Here is a 16114-nt window from a genome sequence, read left to right as displayed (position 1 = left end):
GCTTACTTACTGTGTTCTTCATATTTCTTCTTATTGCTCATGTTTTTTTCCCTAGTTTTACATTGTTATTGATTATGGAATTGTTGGGTTTTGAGTTCGCAAGAAAGGTATTTCACTGTACTTGTGCATATGACATTAAAACTTGAAACTTGAACTAAAAGCACTGATATCCCTCACTGTAGCCCCCGGGTTGCACAGGGTATTTGCTCCAGGGACCAAGATGTGCCTCACCATGGAACTACCAATGGTGATGGCTGGAGGAAGGTGAGTGGCTGTGGACGTCTGGCCTTTTCTGAGTCTCCTTGAGGACCAACAGGAGATGGAGGACAGAGGACCCATTGCTGCCAATCTGATTGCTGCCAATCTGGAAAAAGACAGTTTCCCCTTATGTGTCACAGATCCTCGTACTGTTGCTCATTCCATKCACCATCTCCGGAGGTCTACTTCACCGGCTTTCTAGGCGTCACTGAGCTGGATTCATTACCACTACCCCCGGGCTGTCTTGTCTCATTACGCACACCTGATTCCCRTTCTCCCCTGATTAGTATGTTATGTATGTACCCTCTGTTCCCCATTGTCCTTGTCGGTTATTGTTCCTATGTCCGTTGGTCTTGTGAGTACCTGTGCTTTGTTTCGGCTTTCGTACTGCGTGTATTGTGTACTCGTTATTACGGGTCTCGTCCCGTGTAATTATTAGAGGTTTAAACCTCGCTTTTCTTTGGGTTACATTCCTGTGTATTATATATACTGTACGTGTTTGTTTTGGGATTCGTCCCCATGCCTTTTCCATGGCATGTTGTATTTTTGGGTGGAGTAATAAAAAAAAACKATTGAATATTCCTGCGCCTGTCTCCGATCATTATACAACGTGACATTATGGTGGAAATTGGTAGACAGCATTTTCTTTTTCTGTTAAAATCCACGCAAATAAAATATGTTGGTGAGGAATCAGACAAGTCAATCAATGCACAGTGTGATAGTTAGATTGAATCACACAGTTTGTAGGCTCACCACAGTTATAGGCAGCAAGGCAGAACAAAACCACAGACTAGAATCCAGCCAGCACTAGGACACACAAACTCAACCAAGGCACAAAACTCACCAGCATAACAGCAAGGAGAGGGCGGTGACATACTCAATGCGATGAAATGCAGGGGCCCATCAAAACAGCAACGCAGCAGAGGCTGTATAACCAGTATGATAGCCAGGAGAGAAGAACCTTAGAGGKGATGTAGTTTCCAGTACAGGCCAGTGGAAAGTTGGATGGGTGTCAAGTGTTACAATGGGTCACGGGAGATTCCAAAAGAGTAAATTCAAGTGAGGTTGGCAGTAGTTGAAAAACATCCAAGGCACAATGACTCTGTATGCAATATTGTCCAATGTGTTCACAGCCAGATGAAACCAAGGTAAAAAATTATTACGACATTAATGTAGAAGCGTCCCTAGTCAGGGTATCTTTAAATGTGCATTTTGTTATGAGTTTATTTATTTGGTCACATGTGTATAAAATTAAATGAATCATGGCAATAGACTAAATTAACATTAATATTGAGAAACCATAGCTGGCTACCGTATCTGACAAACAAAATCTATTACTTGATAAATATACAGTACCAGTCAAGTTGACACCTACTTATTCCAGGGTTTTTATTTATTTTGACTATTGTGGAATAATAGTGAAGACAACTATGAAATCATGCAGTGACCAAAAACATGTTAAACGAACCAAAATATATTTGAGATTCTTCAAAGCAGTCACTGTCATGTGTACTCCCGCTCCTTCCCTCCAGCGTTTGAAGTCGCTGGTTTACTAACCACCGGTCCTGGGAACAATCATTCTGCGCACCTGTCGTTCATCATTCTGCGCACCTGTCGTTCATCATTCCGCGCACCTGCGCTTCATCATTAAGCACACCTGGTCTCCATTACCTTCCCTTTATCTTACACTCCCTTAGGTTTCTTCCCCAGGCAGTCATTTTTCTGTTGTTCATGTCTAGACTTTACTCCTACGTTGTATTTGTTATATTAAACGTACCACCTGCTTCTTGACCCCCAGTGTCTACGTTACAGCCACCCTTTGCCTTGATGACAGCTTTGCACACTCTTGGCATTCTCTCACCCAGCTTCATGAGGTAGTCACMTGGAAACCATTTCAATTAACAGGTGTGCCTGTTAAAAGTTAATTTGTATAATTTCTTTCCTCATTGCGTTTRAGCCAATCAGTTGTGTTGTGACAAGGTAGGGATGGTATACAGAAAATGGCTCTATTTGGTAAGAACAGCTCAAATAAGCAAAGAGAAATAAGTCCATTACTTCAAGACATGAAGGTCATTTAATGTGGAAAATTTCAGGAACTTTGAAAGTTTCTTCAAATGCAGTCTCAAAAAAAACCAAGCACTATGATGAAACTGGCTCTCATGAGGACCGCCACAGGAAATTAAGACCTAGAGTTACCTCTGCTGCAGAGGATAAGTTCATTAGAGTTACCAGCCTCAGAAATTGCAGCCCAAATAAATGCTTCAGAGTTCAAGTAACAGACACATCTCAACATCAACTGTTCAGAAGAGACTGTGTGAATCAGGCCTTCATGGTCAAATTGCTGCAAAGAAACCACTACTAAAGGACACCAATAAGAAGAGACTTGCTTGGGCCAAGAAACACGAGCAATGGACATTAGACCGGTGGAAATCTGTCCTTTGGTCTGATGAGTCCAAATTTGAGATTTTTGGTTCCAACCGCCGTATCTTTGTGAGACGCAGAGTAGGTGAACGGATGATCTCCGCATGTGTGGTTCCCACCGTGAAGCATGAAGTTGGGGGTGCTTTAGTGGTGACACTGTCAGTGATTTATTTAGAATTCAAGGCACACTTAACCAGCATGGCTACCACAGCATTCTGCAGCGATACGCCATCCCATCTGGTTTGTGCTTAGTTGGATTATCATTTGTTTTTCAACAGAACAATGACCCAACACACCTCCAGGCTGTGTAAGGGCTATTTGACCAAGAAGGAGAGTGATGGAGTGCTGCATCAGATGACCTGGCCTCCACAATCACCCGACCTCAACCCAATTGAGATGGTTTGGGATGGGTTGGACCGCAGAGTAAAGGAAAAGCAGTCAAYAAGTGCCCAGCATATGTGGGAACTMTTTCAAACTGTTGGAAAATAATTCTTCAWGAARCTGGTTGAGAAAATGCCAAGAGTGTGCAAAGCTTTCATCAAGGCAAAGGGTGGCTGCTTTGAAGAATCTAAAATATTAATATGCTATTATGCTACAATGTAGAAAATAGTAAAGATAAAGAAAAACCCTTGAAGGAGTAGGTGTGTCCAAACTTTTGACTGGTACTGTATATCATAAAACCAACTAAACTGAACAATAAAAWGGTACCCATAGTCTTATGAGAAGGCTATTCACTAGTCTTATGGTGAGAAGACTAGAGCGASGGCGAGTAACAGTACCATGGAAAGCCCTGCTGACAGCTGTCTGTAGGCCATTATTGAAGTGTCTACGTGGTCTGCAGCCACTACAAATAGCACAAGGTGTTATTGAGCACGTGATATTTTATATGTATAGCAAGTAACGACGAGAATCGTTGAAGATGCACAGAGATAGTAATAAGGGAGATGACTGAGTGCGTTTGGGAATAGTACTAAGTGAATGTGGATGTGAGAGCTGTGTGAGTGTGGAAAGGACGTGTTAAGCTGATTTGAAATGTGGATAATAAGAGGATTTAGATAAGAGATATTATTACTATTAACTACTGAGTGAATGAGAGCTGTCAGGGGACTATCTCCGGTGTGAAAGAGGTGCGTGTCTGAATGAATACCCCAACCAGTTCTGTGTGAGCTGAGTTTTCAGATCTATAACGTTATCTAGGGGTTCTGTCCACCACCGCCCATCGATATACAGGTAGTGAGCACTGACAGGAGAAGCCGTTGAACATTTTGAGAAGGTAACAGTTGAGCTGGGTAAGGGATGTAACAAAACACATCCAGAGTCCTTCCTCAGTACCGCCACCACATTGTACGATGACACCTCTGAGGGGACACACAGACACAAAGGGAAGAGGTTTAAGACAGCAGTACTAAAATTGTATATTAATACTTTATACTATGTTACCTTAGYGATACTGTAGCATGGTGGATGTTTTGTGAGGGAGTAGATTTAAACAAGTGTACTTACCACCAGGGAAGCTGCACAGACCTGTGRGGAGACAAAGAGGAATGCTGCACGTAAACAGTGGAGGCAGAGCAGARGAGGGGATAGAAAGGGAGAAGAAAACCTAGGAAAGTATTGTTTGTGTGTGTGATACCTGCGTCATACTGTTCCACCTTGGCAGAGACCAGACCACATTTTCCAGCAGTGAACATCTCCCCACTATCCATCGCAGCTGCCTCTTACGTTGTGGGGAGGAGAGAAACAACATATAAATAGACGAAGGAAGGAAGGAAGGAAGGGAAGAAAGAAACAAACATACGTGATCGGTTCAGAGGGGTTCCAATCTATGTGGTAGCGTGGGGTGGAAGAGTAAGAGGAAGAGTCTGCTTTTTAAGTTGTAAAAATTAAATATTTAACGTTCAAAGCACTTGGCCGGTTCAAGAAAGGGGAAACAAAATCCTAGCTAGGTTCAGAGCACTTCACTTTCAAACCAAAGACTTTCGATAATCAACAAATTGAATAGTCTCTTTTGTGGCTAAGCTGGGTTTTGGCTTGCAGCTTCGGGAGTCACTCACTCACGTTCTTCATCTTTTACTCCGTTCTTGTTTTTGTCTCTCAATGTCCTCTTCTGTTCTTTTCTGGTTTCTTCGTTCTATATTACTCTATTTCTTTGTCCATTCGTTCCTCCGATTGTTGTCTTCATTGTTCTCTTTCTCCCCCCATGCGTACTAGCTCCCKTTTGTCACGTTCCTGACCTTATTTCCTTTGTWTAGTCTTTGTTTAGTTGGTCAGGACGTGAGCTGGGTGGGTATATTCCATGTTATGTGTTTTCATTGGTTTAGGGTTGTCTAACTAGCCTGATRTGGTTCTCAATCAGAGGCAGGTGTTTTACGTTGTCTCTGATTGGGAACCATATTTAGGTAGGCTGTTCTCACTGTTTGTTTGTGGGTGATTGTTCCTGTTCGTTGCGTTCTTTGTTTTCTAGATTCACATGTTCAGGACTGTAGCGTCGTTGGTTTCGTTTTGTTTATTGTTTTTGTTCGTGTTGAATCAGTGTTCGAATAAATATGGATACATACCACGCTGCAATTTGGTCCTCCTCTCTTCCACGTAACGACGAGCGTTACACCGTTCCTTCCTCTGCACCGGTAMTAAGGGGTGCTCCCGCCCCTCTGACTCCCATTGACCCCTACTCCTCTGGATGGGTCACACAAACAAAATGAGAGKAAGGAAATTATCGAAAGTAAACTATAAAGTACACATCATGCCTGATTTTTACACCTCTTTCTCCTGTCCCACCCTCTTTTCTCCCATAGAGCCTTACCATGGCTCAGAACAGGGCAGCACGACTGACCCTTGGMTGTACACAGAGAGCTAATATTAATAATAYGCATGTCAATCGCTCCTGGCTGAAAGTGGAGGAGAGATTGCCTTCATCACTACTTTTATTTATGAGAGGTATTAACAAGTTGAATGCACCGAGCTGTCTGTCTAAACTACTGGCACACAGCTCAGACACCCATGCATACCCCACAAGACATGCCACAAGAGGTCTCTTCACAGTCCCCAAGTCCAGAACAGACTATGGGAAGCGCACAGTACCACATAGAGCCATGACTACATGGAACTCTATTCCACATCAAGTAACTGATGCAAGCAGTAAAATTAGATTTTAAAAAAGTTTTAAAAAACACCTTATGGAACAGCGGGGACTGTGAAGCAACACAAACATAGACACAGACACATGCATACACACACACACAAACATACGCACTATACACACACATACACATGGATTTTGAACTGTAGTTATATGGTGGAGTAGGGGCCTGAGGGCACAGTGTGTTGTAAATCTGTGAATGTATTGTACTATTTTAAACATTTTATAAACTGCCTTAATTTTGCTGGACACCAGGAAGAGTAGCTGCTGCCTTGGCAACAGCTAATGGGGATCCATAACAAATACAAAWACACATGATCTTCCTGATGCATTCCTCTAATGTGGGTGCGCTCTGGCACTCAATCACGGCTCCTCTCTCTCGATGCTGTTGATGCTCCAGGTGCCACACTTGGCTGTCTCGGCACAGCACACCACTTGATGGCCCTGGAGTTAGCGCCTGTTGTCTGCTCTGAGAAGCAACAGTTGGGGAGGTAGCAATGAGCTAACGGTCAAGAGAGAGAATTTGTGTGTGTAAGTATGCATGCACATTAAAGTGTGTATGTGTGCACACACGTTTGTGTGTGTGTGTGTGTGTGTGTGTGTGTGTGTGGCCTCACTTTTGTGCAGGAACCGGAAGGCGCTCATATACTCAGCTCCCAGGTAGAGGAAGGAGTTGGTGTTCATGGGCAGCTGCACCAGTTTCTGAGGGGAGTCCTTGAACGTCAGGTTCTTGGCTGCGTAGCCATCTGATGAGACAGGTTGAAGCCCTGCTGGGGACAAAATGAGTAAGCACTCTATCCAGGTCACATGCTGATTTCAAACATTTTTGTATGATTTTGTCAATGGCAGGTGCTTGGTGTGGGAAGAGCGACACAGTTACGTCATCAATGACCACACAAAGGTACCTCATCAGTGACTGATCGGGGGTGAGTAGAGAAAGGCAGAGAGTACTGATAGAATGAGGAAGGACAGAGCAAAACAAGGATAGACCTGAAATATGTTGGAGGTTGAAAAACAGACATGTACTGTATATGTGGGTTATGGTTGTACATAAACTCAGCAAAAAAAGGAACATCCTTTTTCAGGACCCTGTCTTTCAAAGATAATTCGTAAAAATCCAAATAACTTAACAGATCTTCATTGTAAACGGTTTAAACACGGTTTCCCATGCTTGTTCAATGAACCATAAACAATTAATGAACATGCACCTGTGGAACGGTCGTTAAGACACTAACAGCTTACAGTCGGTAGGCAATTAAGGTCACAGTTATGAAAACTTAGTACACTAAAGAGGCCTTTCTACTGACTCTGAAAAACACCAACAGAAAGATGCCCAGAAAGATCCCTGCTCATCTGTGTGAATGTGCCTTAGGCATGCTGCAAGGTGGCATGAGGACTGCAGATGTGGCCAGGGCAATAAATTGCAATGTCGGTACTGTGAGACACCTAAGACAGCGCTACAGGGAGACAGGATGGACAGCTGATCGTCCTCGGCAGTGGCAGCCACGTAACACCTGCACAGGATTCGGTACATCCGAACATCACACCTGCGGGACAGGTACAGGATGGCAATAACTTCCCGAGTTACACAGTAACGCCACAATCCCTCCATCAGTGCTCAGACTGTCTGCAATAGGCTGAGAGAGGCTGGACTAGGGCTTGTAGGCCTGTTGTAAGGCAGGTCCGCACCAGACATCACAGCAACAACTTCGCCTATGTGCACAAACCCACCGTCGCTGGACCAGACAGGACTAGCAAAAAGTGCTCTCACTGACCAGTCGCGGTTTTGTCTCACCAGGGGTGATGGTCGGATTTGCGTTATTTGTGAAGGAATGAGCATTACACCAAGGCTTGTACTCTGGAGCGGGATCGATTTGGAGTGTGCAGGGTCCCGTCATTTTTCCAAGATGGCATAGCAGTCAGACGTCCTTTGTCCTCGTTTTGTCGTGTCCCGTGTATATATTTACATATTTTCTTCGCATATCTTTTTATATATATTTTTTCTTTCTAAAAACTCAACTTCAAAATACTCTCCTACAACCCGCCTCACCAATAAAAAATAAAAAAGTATTATTCACCTCAAATCTGAAATCCACAACAGAAGCTAGCCAGAAGCCAGCCAGAAGCTAGCCAGTTCACTGGCTAACGTTAGTATTCAGCTAACCACGGTTGGCAGTCATCAGCTATCCTTTAGCTCGAAAAGCTTTCGCCAGTTTTGTACAACGCGACTCAGACCAGAGCATACCGGACCTATTTTCTCTCCATATCCCCGGATTTCTACCGCAAGCTCTGGACATTTACACCTGCATATTGCAGCTAGCTAGYTGCTATCCGAGTGACTATTGGCTAACGTCGGTCCCGGAGCAAACATCAATTATTCCGGAGCTAACCAGCTGAAGAGTTCCATCAGCCACTCCTGGGCTACAATCACCTATCCGGACCCGTTTTACTGCCGATGTGGAGCCCCACCGGGCATTCACGACTGACTACCRACGWTATCTGCCCGAGGGAGTTATCCAACTGGCTCCTCCGTCRCGACGTTACCTGAACGCCCATCTGTGGCCCGCTAATCGTTAGCTGCCTTATCGGCTGCTATCTGAATAAGTCTATCGGACATTTTTTCTTGGGTCACTATAACTATATCTATTTTGCCAATTGGATTGTTCCCCTCTACCACACGGAACCCCACTAATCTACCGACGGAAACGCACGAGGTGGCTAAAAACAGACCTCCATCCTATGCTAGCTTGCTACCGATGSCCCGGCTAGCTGTCTGAATCGCCGTGACCCCAACCAACCTCTACTCACTGGACCCTTATGATCACTCGACTAAGCATGCCTCTCCTTAATGTCAATATGCCTTGTCCATTGCTGTTCTGGTTAGTGTTTATTGGCTTATTTCACTGTAGAGCCTCTAGCCCTGCTCACTATACCTTATCCAACCTTTCAGTTCCACCACCCACACATGCGATGACATCACCTGGTTTCAATGATGTTTCTAGAGACAATATCTCTCTCATCATCACTCAATACCTAGGTTTACCTCCACTGTATTCACATCCTACCATACCTTTGTCTTTACATTATACCTTGAAGCTATTTTATCGCCCCCAGAAACCTCCTTTTACTTTCTGTTCCAGACGTTCTAGACGACCAATTCTCATAGCTTTTAGCCGTACCCTTATTCTACTCCTCCTCTGTTCCTCTGGTGATGTAGAGGTGAATCCAGGCCCTGCAGTGCCTAGCTCCACTCCTATTCCCCAGGCGCTCTCTTTTGATGACTTCTGTAACCGTAATAGCCTTGGTTTCATGCATGTTAACATTAGAAGCCTCCTCCCTAAGTTTGTTTTATTCACTGCTTTAGCACACTCTGCCAACCCGGATGTTCTAGCCGTGTCTGAATCCTGGCTTAGGAAGACCACCAAAAATGCAGAAATTTTCATCCCTAACTACAATATTTTCAAACAAGATAGAACGGCCAAAGCGGGCGGTGTTGCAATCTACTGCAAAGATAGCCTGCAGAGTTCTGTCATACTATCCAGGTCTGTACCCAAACAATTTGAACTTCTACTTTTAAAAATCCACCTCTCTAAAAACAAGTCTCTCACCGTTGCCGCCTGCTATAGACCACCCTCTGCCCCCAGCTGTGCTCTGGACACCATATGTGAACTGATTGCCCCCCATCTATCTTCAGAGCTCATGCTGCTAGGCGACCTAAACTGGAACTTGCTTAACACCCCAGCCATCCTACAATCTAAGCTTGATGGTTTTACCCTCAATCTCACACAAATTATCAATGAACCTACCAGGTACCACCCCAAAGCCGTAAACACGGGCACCCTCATAGATATCATCCTAACCAACTTGCCCTCTAAATACACCTCTGCTGTTTTCAACCAAGATCTCAGCGATCACTGCCTCATTGCCTGCATCCGTAATGGTCAGCGGTCAAACAACCTCCACTCATCACTGTCAAACGCTCCATGAAACACTTCAGCGAGCAGGCCTTTCTAACGACCTGGCCGGGTATCCTGGAAGGATATTGATCTCATCCCGTCAGTAGAGGATGCCTGTTTTTATTTTTTAAATGCCTTCCTCACCATCTTAAATAAGCATGCCCATTCAAGAAATTTAGAACCAGGAACAGATATAGCCCTTGTTCTCTCCAGACCTGACTGCCCTTAACCAACACAAAACATCCTATGGCGTTCTGCATAAGCATCGACAGCCCCCGTGATATGCAACTTTTCAGGGAATCTAGAAACCACAGTATACACAGCAGTTAGAAATACATTTGCTTCCTGCAACACAAACTCAAAAAAGTTCTGGAACACTGTAAAGTCCATGGAGAATAAGAACACCTCCTCCCAGCTGCCCACTGCACTGAAGATAGGAAACACTGTCACCACTGATAAATCCACTATAATTGAGAATTTCAATAAGCATTTTTCTACGGCTGGCCATGCTTTCCACCTGGCTACCCTACCCCGGTCAACAGCACTGCACCCCCACAGCTACTTCGCCCAAGCCTTCCCCATTTCTCCTTCTCCCAAATCCAGTCAGCTGATGTTCTGAAAGAGCTGCAAAAATCTGGACACCCTACAAAATCAGCCGAGCTAGATAATCTGGACCCTTTCTTTCTAAAATTATCTGCTGAAATTGTTGCCACCCCTATTACTAGCCTGTTCAACCTCTCTTTCGTGTCGTCTGAGATACCCAAAGATTAGAAAGCCGCTGCGGTCATCCCCCTCTTCAAAGGGGACACTCTTGATCCAAACTGCTACAAACCTATATCTATCCTACCCTCCTTTCTAGGTATTCGAAAGCCAAGTCAACAAACAGATTACCGACCATTTCGAATCCCACCATAACCTTCTCCGCTATGCAATCTGGTTTCAGAGCTGGTCATGGGTGCACCTCAGCCACGCTCAAGGTCCTAAACGATATCTAACCGCCATCGATAAGAAAACAATACTGTGCAGCCGTATTCATTGACCTGGCCAAGGTTTTCGACTCTGTCAATCACCACATCCTCATCGGCAGACTCGACAGCCTTGGTTCTCAAATGATGCCTCGCCTAGTTCACCAACTACTTCTCTGATAGAGTTCAGTGTGTCAAATCGAGGGTCTGTTGTCCGGGCCTCTGGCAGTCTCTATGGGGGTGCCACAGGGTTCAATCTTGGACCGACCTCTTCTCTGTATACATCAATGATGTCGCTCTTGCTGCTGGTGAGTCTCTGATCCACCTCTACGCAGATGACACCATTCTGTATACTTCTGGCCCTTCTTTGGACACTGTGTTAACAACCCTCCAGGCGAGCTTCAATGCCATTCAACTCTCCTTCCGTGGCCTCCAATTGCTCTTAAATACAAGTAAAACTAAATGCATGCTCTTCAACCGATCGCTGCCTGCACCTGCCCGCCTGTCCAACATCACTACTCTAGACGGCTCTGACTTAGAATATGTGGACAACTACAAATACCTAGGTGTCTGGTTAGACTGTAAACTCTCCTTCCAGACTCACATCAAACATCTCCAATCCAAAGTTAAATCTAGAATTAGCTTCCTGTTCCGCAACAAAGCATCCTTCACTCATGCTGCCAAACATACCCTTGTAAAACTGACCATCCTACCAATCCTCGACTTCGCGATGTCATTTACAAAATAGCCTCCAATACCCTACTCAATAAATTGGATGCAGTCTATCACAGTGCCATCCGTTTTGTCACCAAAGCCCCATATACTACCCACCACTGCGACCTGTACGCTCTCGTTGGCTGGCCCTCGCTCCATACTCGTCGCCAAACCTACTGGCTCCAGGTCATCTACAAGACCCTGCTAGTAAAGTCCCCCCTTATCTCAGCTCGCTGTCACCATAGCAGCACCCACCTGTAGCACGCGCTCCAGCAGGTATATCTCTCTGGTCACCCCAAAACCAATTCTTCCTTTGGCCGCCTCTCCTTCCAGTTCTCTGCTGCCAATGACTGGAACGAACTACAAAAATCTCTGAAACTGGAAACACTTATCTCCCTCACTAGCTTTAAGCACCAGCTGTCAGAGCAGCTCACAGATTACTGCACCTGTACATAGCCCATCTATAATTTAGCCCAAACAACTACCTCATCCCCTACTGTATTATTTTTTCCTTTGCACCCCATTATTCATTTCTACTTTGCACATTCTTCCACTGCAAATCTACCATTCCAGTGTTTTACTTGCTATATTGTATTTACTTCGCCATCATGGCCTTTTTTTGCCTTTACCTCCCTTATCTCACCTCATTTGCACAACATTGTATATAGACTTGTTTTTCTACTGTATTATTGACTTTGTTTGTTTTATTCCATGTGTAACTCTGTGTGTTGTATGTGTTGAACTGCTTTGCTTTATCTTGGCCAGGTCGCAATTGTAAATAGAACTTGTTCTCAACTTGCTTACCTGGTTAAATAAAGGTGAAATATATATTTTTTAAATGGTCTGGGTGGTGTGTCACAGCATCATCGGACTGAGTTTGTTGTCATTGCAGGCAATCTCAACGCTGTGCATTACAGCGAAGACATCCTCTTCCCTCATGTGGTACCCTTCCTGCAGGCTCATCCTGACATGACCCTCCAGCATGACAATGCCACCAGCTGTGCGTGATTCCTGCAAGACAAAAAATGTCAGTGTTCTGCCATGGGCAGCGAAGAGCCCGGATCTCAATCCCATTTTGCACGCCTGGACCTGTTGGATCGGAGGGTGAGGCTAGGGCCATTCCCACAGAAAGTCCAGAACTGCAGGTGCCTTGGTGGAAGAGTGGGGTAACATCTCACAGCAAGAACTGGCAAATCTGGTGCAGTCCACTGCAGTACTTGATGCAGCTGGTGGCCACAGCAAATACTGACTGTTACTTTTGATTTTGACCCCCCCTTTGTTCAGGGACACATTATTCCATTTCTGTTAGTCACATGYCTGTGGAACTTGTTCAGTTTGTCTCAGTTGTTGAATATTGTTATGTTCAYACAAATATTTACACATGTTAAGTTTGCTGAAAATAAACGCAGTTGAAAGGACGTTTCTTTTCTTGCTGAGTTCAGTAGGGCTTGGAGGTTCTAGATTTTCAGAATGCTACTCACTGGAAGGCCCCGGCATAGTCATAGTAGGGTTCCTTGTGAGACCTTGAGCAGTCTCTCTTACACAGCTGCATGGGTGAGCCTGGCTACGCCCCTGCAATGCTGGGACATGAACCCTWAGAACCCTTAGTGGCTCCTGGAGCGAAGCTGACCAGGAAGCAGTCGCTCACCGCTGGAAAACAAATAAACACATGAGAAACTGACTTAGCACATCAATTCATTTGCTGCATACAACAATCTGATTTATCCATATCTGACAGGCCATGAAAACTACAGCAACCGAACAAACGATGTATATAAATAGAGACAATATATAAAGCCCAATATGTATACAAATAATCTGACCCACACAAACATAGAGAGGAAAAACCACACCATGCAATGATAGAGATACAGTATTAAGTAMATCCGACACACATTCCTCACTCTTAGGGAGTCAACTACAGACCATCAAACACAACCAAGTTTCAGTCATTCAAACTCACCTCCCTCCACAGGTTTGTCCTCGATGCYAGCCCAGTTGATCTGGTCCATTGTCACAAGGGTGCCCATGGGAATGTTCCAGCCTGCAGATTTGCAGAGCCCCGTGTGGCAGGACTTCTTGCCCCAGAGGTTGTTGAACCCGAAGCCAGTGTCATTCTTGGCCATGGCCAAAACATAATAGCAGATGTCAGAGTCTAATGGGCAGGAGAGGAGACATCAATACAACAATCAGAAACCAGATTTAGCCAGAATCCATTTGATCTGATTCAAAGTACAGAATCATCAACTTTCTATTGGCCTATCTGCAACTGAAGTGCTAACGGCCACTGTATACCCAGTCTCTTCCATTCTTGAACTTGGACTTGAGATACATACCCTCGCCGTAGTCCTCTGCAATGATTGCAGGTAGTAAGTGTTGAGGCCGGCTGTCACTGTGTAGACGTCTCCTCCATCCCAAGTGATGGCATCGGCCTCACCTGCCTGGCAGAGACAAAGAGAGAGACGTTGAGTGAGAAAGTGTGAAAGAACGCTAGATGTGCGCCTCACATTGTCATTTACTTTAAGCAAGCATCTCAACTGGTGCTGTGCTGAAAATAATTCTTCCTGTGGCTAATTGGAACCTTTTGCTGAACTCCAAGAAACTATCCCTCAAAAGATTATGTCAACTATGAAATGTATAAATGAAACACGTGCGCTATTGCAAAAGTCATTGCATGTCTTCAGCTCTTGGTCCAAATTTTCAACACCATTTCAACTTTCCTTCAGCTGGGGCAGCCTACGCTGTAGCTGAGGACAGAAGAAATGGTCGGCCTATCCGGAATACTTGGGCCCTCCATACCCYAACAACCCCTACCATTGATTTTCTAAACCCAGAGGCGCATCATTGTGTGACTTCCGGAAGAGCTTGCGAAACAGACCAGGTCGGGTTTGAGAAGTCAATGAGAGAAGTGAAAAATTCTTCCTTTGCTGTTCATTTTCTCAAAACCTAAAGACACAATCTAGATTCGAGCCAATGTCTTAAGTAGTTGAACATGTTATTACTCCAACCTCGTAAAAGTTACAAACTGACACGTTTTCATTTCTGTCAAAAAAATGACTTTATATGGAAGAAGTGCCTTCGGCCTGCACCCGTCAAATCACTTATTACTCATTAAAATCAAGCMTTATTTCACAACGGGTCAGTTTTATTGTAGCCTCCCCTGACTGGAAGTGCCGTTATTTCCTAGATCTTTATCATAATAAAGTATGGGAGTGTATTGGGAGGGGATGGATGAGCAGCAAGTGGAGACATTTTGGAATCTCCAAGTCTGCTGCCAAAAAATCCAAAAAGACAAACAACCCCCTCACCCACACCAAAACACCGTATGGCCCTGTATTCATAAAGAGTCTCCGAGTAGGAGTGCTGATATAAGATCAGTTTAGCATTTTAGGATTATATGGACAGGGGGGGGGACCTGATCCTAGATCAGCAACCTATGGGCCCTGAAATGAGACAGGGCTTTCCATTCTGGCTTCTCAATATTCAAAAGTGGCCAGTGGCCACAGATACTTTGTTTATTTACCCATTCCCTATGTCTACCATGAAATTAGAGACTTCCGGGGCTCTTTAGTCCAAGGTAGGTAGCCTACAATTTGGAGCTGTGGTTTGCGGGTTTAAATCCTAAATGCGAAGGGCCATTGTGCAAAACTGCACTATGCGCTCTGCACTGCAACTGACCTTGTGCGCCAACCTTTCCATGGGTGTGTCTCAGGGGTTGGGATGACATTGTCCGCAGTGCACTCTGAGAACACTCGGAAACTATAAACATTCTGRCAAGGACATGACCATTGATTTGAACCAAGTGGCTGGTCAAATGCATAACCACAGCKGGACACACACATCCACACACTCTCTTGCTCTCTGACACACACAAACACAAACACACACACAGTATCATGTGAACGTTGACCCTGTGACCTCTGAGTCAGCAGTGTCAGAGTGCAGTGACAGCTCCTGGTACACATCCAGCAATAAAGACTTATGTTAGTTACTGGGCCAAGTTGCACAAGTTCACAGCATTAATTGGTGCTCTGGGTCAACATGGAGAACAGCCTTACCATATATAGAACTTGAGTTTCACTGAAGGATTCACTGACTTCCTTCTTGTTCTTCATCTCCACCAACTTTTGGCTCATGTCCATGTGCAAATAATGAAGGGTAATTTCGGCATCATCCTACTGGTTAACTATTAGGCAGAGTGGGAGAGGAGGGTCTAACAGTAGTGGTCAACTAGGCCTTTCTGACTGTGCAGAACCATATATGCTTATCAGCAAGGATATATTATGATCGAAGTCGGGAGTGCTGTATGCATGTTATGATATGGCAAATTTGAGCCATACTGTGTATTCAGCAAGGCGTACCTGTTGGCACCAGAGGGGTCTACTACAGAGCAAGATCATGAGTGAGCCAGCTTACTTTGATAAGCAACAAGAAATAACTACGGATGTTCTGGTTAAAGCTCAAATTAAATATGAGTTCTTGTTTGTTTAATCAATTAGGCCATGCCCATTTCCAGCTTGTTTTTCAATAAAAAATAAAAAAGTAATAGGAGAATATTTAGGCAAGTTAGCTAGTCTCCTTGATGCTGCTTTGTAGTATATCCTTCTGCTATTCTTGGCAAATAGATATCAATAACATAGACACCATACAGTCACGAGTTT

The 16114-nt window shown here is 44.5% G+C and overlaps 1 pseudogene; it reads right to left on the bottom strand.

The window, feature by feature from the left end:
• Positions 1-1500: 1500 nt before the first annotated feature.
• On the bottom strand, positions 1501-15595 carry LOC111956978 (serotransferrin-1-like; annotated as a pseudogene).
• Between the last annotated feature and the right edge of the window lie 519 nt (positions 15596-16114).

Source organism: Salvelinus sp. IW2-2015, linkage group LG32, assembly GCF_002910315.2.
Source record: "Salvelinus sp. IW2-2015 linkage group LG32, ASM291031v2, whole genome shotgun sequence".
Taxonomy (NCBI): domain Eukaryota; kingdom Metazoa; phylum Chordata; class Actinopteri; order Salmoniformes; family Salmonidae; genus Salvelinus; species Salvelinus sp. IW2-2015.
The sequence above is the reverse complement of the archived record's forward strand: the minus strand, read 5'-3'. Positions and strand labels throughout refer to the sequence as shown.